The 7,288-nt window shown below is 34.2% G+C and overlaps 1 pseudogene; it reads right to left on the reverse strand.

Moving 5' to 3' along the window:
* Window positions 1–50: 50 nt before the first annotated feature.
* Window positions 51–5,691, reverse strand: LOC120176705 (annotated as a pseudogene).
* Between the last annotated feature and the right edge of the window lie 1,597 nt (window positions 5,692–7,288).

Here is a 7,288-nt window from a genome sequence, read left to right on the forward strand (position 1 = left end):
ATGAATAAAATATGGAAATTCGAACCCCAAAATTTACTGGTCAGGTTAAATGGAATGAAGTTTGGCCTCTGCATTGAATATCAAATATTTCGTTTCCTTTGCAATTTTCTTTTTCTTTTCTTGAGAAAATTACACGTAGGAAAAAGATGAGAGACAATGACTCCCCGTCTTTTGAGAAGGGTAAAAAAATGAAAGAAGAAAAAAATTACCAATAAAAAAGGGGGGAAATTACATTTTCTGGGGCTGGCAGAGCAGATATTGTAATAAATTCTTCTCAGTTTAAAGGATAATATGTTAGTAGAGATTATTATTAGCTTACCAGCCGATTTATGGCCATGGAAATACTGTTTTGGTTGTCATGGCTGGCTGGCTTATTCCTCTCCAAAGCTTGTTTTGTTTGTATGAGATGAGACCTAAGACTGTACTCTTCTAACTGTTCAATAACACCACCAAAAACTGTCAAATACATACATATAATGAAACAAAGTAACTATATGCATTAGAAAATAGAAACAAAAGTTTGCAATTTGCAGAAATATATTCTAGGCAGCTTAGTTGGCACATGCATAGAATGAGTGACATTAGCCAGCCAGTTTGATGGTGATGGCATATAAGAGATGGATTGATTCATTGCATTGTTGCTATGACTCTTCATTTTTTTTATTTCAAGTAACCATATCCGATCTGTGTGGAGCATATCGGATGTGATCTTCTAAGAATCCTCCAAATACATAGAAAAAGCTTAAAAATAATCAAACACACCGTGTCACGTATATACAAGCTTGCATCCGAGTCACAAGTAACTTAGGTTTCAAGCAAATATAGCATGCATGTCAGAGCATTCCAACTATTAGCATGAGCTTCATACTGAAATTTCTTACCTGTCCCCATGAACACATGAAAAAAATTTCCGCTTCAGCACAATCAACTAAACTGACATGACTTAATACTGAATTAAAGCATCTCTCTTATAATAAGGTTGGTTTAGGCTTAAACAGAGTGGAATATGTCATGTTCCATGTGGGATATGATAAGATCCTCCCAAACTTCTCTCTCTAAAGAGGATAATAGCTTTAAATCCTATCCTCGTGCTTTGTCAGATTTTTCATTACATACACAATATTTATCAGTCATTGCAACAGAGGGATAAACATTGGCAGAATCTTAGAGGAATTGGTCAAGTTATGGTCGTATTTAATCCAAGAACTTGACATTCAGCAAGAATTTAATGTTTACTTACCTGCATAGCCGCTGTTGAAGCCATGAGGGCTTCACATTGGTCAAGCATGTTTTTCTCTAGTGTAGCTATTGCAGCAAGCTCAGAAACAAAATTGTTTATTCCTTCCACCTATAGCATGTATAACATTGAAATACAGTTAAGCTTCCAGAATGAAATGAAGATATACCAGCAAAAAAAAAAACTGCAAGCTAAAATCAGAATCTACCATCTGTCACGCATTGGAGCAGCATGGGACAAAATCCAAGCAGTTGTCGTGAATTTAGAGTCATTAGCATAGACATGCTCTCACCGTAGCATTAGAAAAAATAGTGGTAAGAAGAAATATTCTTTTTAAAATTATCTACATCATCTAAGCTGAAATTACGAGAAACACTTGTCTCTACACATTAAAGTAAAATAAACAAAAATAAAACTTCTGCTTGAACCAAAATTAAATTTTAAAATGGAAAATATACCGGCAGTTGGCATCTTAAATTTAAATATCAGATAACCACAGTGGTAAGTTATGTACAACAGCATTGATATTTGTTCTTTGTGGGTATAATGTCAGGCATTTATGTTCAGAAACGTGAAATAACTGGGCCTGGGAAGGAAAAACACCTTTGAGAGTAAATAACAAATGGAGGAACCCATAGCCTGCATCACGTCAACAGCAGAGGAAATAGCAGCTTTCAACGATTCAATGTCTGCCTGATGAGTACAGAATCCAGAAATAATGTCAATATTTCTCTTTTCAGATATCAGTCCAAAGTTTTTTATTAAACTTACCCTTGCCCCTCCAGTTACAGGAAGAAGCAGAGTGCTTGCCTCCAGATCTTCTAATGCTCCAGCTAAAGAACTTACATGATCTCTTTCAAGTAATGCCCAACTGTTAAGATATTCCATCTGCATTAATTATTTACACGTGCATTTAGATAAAGGAAATTCAGTGGAAAGAATCTATATTGATATGCCGACCATTAAAAAACATTTTTGAAACGAGAGGGACAGAATGTTCAATTTTCCCAATTTTTAGATGAGAAGCTTCCATAGGGATTAAAGATAACACCTTATATCAAACTTTTGAAGACATTAGCAGTTGATAATAAGCAATTATTTGAACTGTAAGACACGAAATATATCACTCATTATCCCTTCAATCAATTCAATATCAAGATAAAAGGTATGATCTAAATATTTTAACTCCGATGTACACGTAAAAAATAATAATTAGAAAACAACATAGTAGTTATCAAGTGAAGGCCACTTCGGAAAAGAGGTATCATAGGCCAGGCCAGACCAGGTTGGCCAAAGGTACTGCTGATATGCACTTGTCACCTCATCTTCTTATATACCTTTCATGTTATGATATTTCATTACATGTAAGGGAAACGTCCAAACATTTTAGGTCTTAATTTTAAAGTTTGCCTTATCCACTGAAACTTGCTGAATAAGTAAGCATTTTAAAAATAAAAATTTGAAATATATTTGAATCTGAAAAAAGGTTCCCAAAACCAAGGTGGAAAAGGTCAAACTTGAAATATATTTTAGTGTCATCAAACTAGAGTTACATGTCAGGAGTAAATTACCGGTGCCTATTTGTAGCACCAAAAATATGAAATGAATCCACATGAAGAAAACCTTCTAAATCCTCAAATACAGAAATTTGGGGAAAAACACACGCTGTATAATGAGCCTCCAGTCAAGGCTTTTCCAAGTATCTATGAGATTTGACGTCCTTTGTCCCATTAGAAGGTAAACACCACTAGAAGATGAGTATTTAAAATTTCACCAGACCTCTAAAGTTCATTCTAATCAGTAGCCCTGTCAAATCTAAGAAGCTTGGAGGCTCAAAACAATGTTATATATTATTACCTATAAGCATCTAACTATAAAATAAGCCTTTTATTCATTTAAATGATGCTTCAAAATGTCATACCGATACAAAAATAAATATTCTATTGCTATAAAATTTAGACCTATAGAATGGTCCAAGGCATAGCTTAATGACTTCCACCTTTCTTCCAAAAGGCATATTCAAGGTTGAACCCTCATTTCCCTAAAATACAATAATCTAGATCTGAAGATATAAAGAAGATACATAAGCATCCACGGACAACCTCCCTGTATCTCAGCAGGAGTTGCACAAGTAAAAATGTATATAAACTATTAGTAAACTTAAATATAAAAGCACTTCTAACATTGAACCTGTATGAGGCGAATAAAAATTTGCTATGAAAGGAGAAATAGAGGAAACCATTACTTGATCATTCAAAACTGAGTTCAACTTGAGCTCTAACTTCAATTGTTGGAGATCGTTCTTTTTCTTGTTCACGGCATCCCATAGACCCAAAGTAGCATTCCAGACATTGTACAAAGTTTCCTGCAACAACAGATCAAAATTTTCTTTGATAAAAAATTTAACATGCTATAGAAGAGGCAATCCACTATCAATGTCATTCCTAAAGCTCTAAGTGCATATATGGATACTAACTGTCAAAAAGATTCATCACATTAGGAAACTGATCCAGTGAACAGTGATTCAAAGAAGCAAGCAACCAATCAGAATTTTTTTTCAACTATTGCATAATGCATCAAGAATGTATAATTTTTCTATTCTAACCATCAAAAGTCTCCCATATTAAAACATAGAGTAATGTTTGTTGATGCAAAGTTGATCATTTTGAGAAGAAATTTACCTCCTCAGTAATTTTCTGAAAATAAAGTACAGCTTCTCCCCTGGCTTTAGCAAATCGCCACTGCAAATAACGATTGTGAAGAAGCCGCAGTTGATGAGCATCCTCTATGTAGTTTGCACCTTTTCGTCCCTTCTTAAAGTCTGCAATAAAACTGAGAACTGAAGTTGTGCTATGGGATTGACTAGAAAAGGTGGATGTCCTCATCCGAGATGGACTGACTCCCCTTGGAGTTGCAATGGCTCCTCTTGGAGGTGGAGTGGAAGGTCTTGCCCGAGAAGGACTAGTACCCCTAGATACAGAAGTTCTATTTGGTGTCTGAGGTCGTGATCCAGGAGCAGACAAAGACTGAGATTTGAAAGCATGAGTTGCCAGTGTCACTTTGTCCAATGAACTTGCAGAAAGGAGCCTTGCAGGTCCATATACCCGCAGAGACTTATCATCAATTGGAATTGCCTCAGGCCCTATCAGGCCGATTTCATCGAGTGATAACAAATTGGAAGTGTCACTAGCAGATTTCTTTAGAGTGATACTCGAACTATCAAATATTGGCATTCTCTTCTGCGAAGATAAACCCATTCCTGGAACTGGTGTAGATAAACTTTTAACAATCTTATTATCACCCAGATTTAAACTTCTATTCAATGAATTGGAAGATACTTTCCCACGAATTCTACTAGGCCATCGATGCTGATCTATTATTCGGCCAGGCAAACCTTCAACTGGTTTAGCATTTTCAGATTGATCAGGCGCATTCTTCCCTTTAAGAGGGCTTCTCTTTCTCTCTGGAGTAGGCTTGCGGGATAAAGTAGATTTTTCAGACTGTTGTCTATGAACCACATTTGAAGAAGGTCTCAAAGTACGATCCAATGAAACATTACTAACCGGTTTTTCTTTTTCCTTTTTGCTAACAGGAATTGAAATTGTATCTGACTGAAATGAAACACTAAGACTTCTCATGGTAGATGGCCATAAACCTTCAGGTGTGCGGCCATTTGATATCCTTCTAGATGGTATCTGCACACCTACTGATGAATCTTGAACCGGCGTAGATGGACTTCGATGTAAAGATGGTGTTGTGGGGCGTTTCCTGTCAGCCGATATATCTATTTTGCACCAACTGGGAAGGAGAAGAGGTTGTTCTAGTAAGGTTTGGAGATGGGCAACGCCTGGAACCAAAAGGCGATGAACGAATCGGCGATTTATACCTCGAACTAACCTCCCTAGTTCGAGACTGTCGAACTGTGAGTGGCGCATTGTTGTTTTCAGCAGGAACAAGGGGTCGCGTTGCGGTATCAATGGCTGCAAGCTTCTGCAATCTTCGCTCTGATTCACACATATCCTTCCAAACCTTCCAAATTAGACCACATTGATGGAATTTTCCATAAAGAACACACACTAAATTACATTAAACAGCTTAACTGTTACATGGATCCCACGTATATTTGGAATAACGCCATATGCTCAAAAAGAAGATACTTTCTCCTGCAATGAATCTGCCACAAATGCACCAAACCAAAAGTTAGATGCTTACAGACAGGCAGAGAGCACAGTTACAATTACCAACACCATAGGAGAAAAAGAAAACATCTTTCTAGATGCCCAGATCTGACTGATGAAGAATTAGAGAATTACAAGAAACTAACAGAAAGGGGCATAGCTTATTAATCAAGAAAAGCCCAAATCCAAGCAGATCAAGCCAAAAGCATAAGACTGAGAAGTGCTAAAACAGCATCAGGTACAATTGTGGGGGTCCGGGGCTGTCTAGAAATTTCAGTAGACTTTTGCCCAATATAAATTAAGGGTTGTTTTTGGTTAAATTAAATCTCACATAAAAGTGCAAATGCAAAACACTAAGAGGTCCCCCGTGAAGTCTTGAGAAAGTCTCCAATAGTTTTTGTTTCCTGGTGGCAGGGGTGTAGGATAAGAAGACAGCTAGAGCTAGAAGAAAGGCGCGTAGGGAAGAGAGCGAAAGAAGATATATATATATATATTAAGTTCTTCAAATACATAAAAAGAAAAAAAAATCTTTTTTAAAATATTTATCTCAAAACTATACTTGTACCAACACTCAGGTATGCACTAAGTCCGTGTTTGGTTTAAGTATTGTGGGATTACATCCTCATATTTGGTTGGTAGAAAATCTCATTATCGGTAATATTTTATTACTAATAGTAGTTTTTTTCGTGTATATTATCGGGGATGTCATTACCTCTCTTACCTTAGGTATTGTAACATTATCGGCGTTTTGGACTAAAATGCCCTTAAATTTTTATTTTTTTCAAAAATATCATTCTTTTGTCATTGAATAATAAAATTCTACGAATATTAAATTACAAATTTATCCTTAAATTATTTTAAATTTACAAAAAAAATCTATAATTAAAATTTTATATGAAGTTCAGGGGTTAAATTTTTTTTTACCCTTTCATTAAACATTTTTTATATTTTTAATTTTGTAAAAAAATATATAAATATTATGAATTTAATTTTTTAAAGAAAATATATAAATATTTTACAATTTGTAATATTATACAAATATATAATAAGGACAAATTGGTCAAATATACATTCTAATAATATTTTATTCCTTTAACCAAACACGGTAATCTTACATTCCTGCTAAACCAACCAAACACAAAATACAACATTCCCAGTAATTCTATTCCCTGGTAATCTTTTATTCTCACTGGTAATCTTACATTCCGTGAACCAAACGCACCCTAAGGGTATGTTTGGTTGAGGAATATGAGATTTTCATGAGAATAGAATTCACATTCTCCCGTTTGGTTAGCCGGGAATATCATTCTCGATAATATTACATTATCAATAGTAAATTTTTTGAAGTATGTTACCGGGAATGCCATTACCTCTTTTTCTTTAGGTATTATTGGATTACCGGCGTTTTGGATTAAAATGCCCATAATTTTTTTTTCTTTCAAAAATGTCCTTATTCTGTCATTGAATAATAAAAATTCTACGAAGGTTAAATTATAAATTTATCCTTAAATTATTTTAGATTTACAAAAAAAAACTATAATTAAAATTTTATATGAAGTTTAGGGGTTAAAATAAAATTTTACCCTTTCATTAAACTTTATTATATTTTTAATTTTGTAAAAAAATTATAAATTTTATGAATTTAAATTTTTTAAAATATATATATAAATATTTTTCAACTCGTTAAAAAAAACAAATATATAATAAAAATAATTTGGTCAAATATATATTTAAATAATCTTTTATTCCTTTAACCAAACACGGTAATATTACATTCTTGCTAAACCAACCAAACACAAAATACAACATTCCCAATAATCTTATTCTCTGGTAATCTTTTATTCTCACTGATAATCTTACATTCCGTGAACCA

This window comes from Hibiscus syriacus, unplaced genomic scaffold (assembly GCF_006381635.1).
Source record: "Hibiscus syriacus cultivar Baekdansim isolate YM2019G1 unplaced genomic scaffold, ASM638163v2 tig00112250_pilon, whole genome shotgun sequence".
Taxonomy (NCBI): Eukaryota; Viridiplantae; Streptophyta; class Magnoliopsida; order Malvales; family Malvaceae; genus Hibiscus; species Hibiscus syriacus.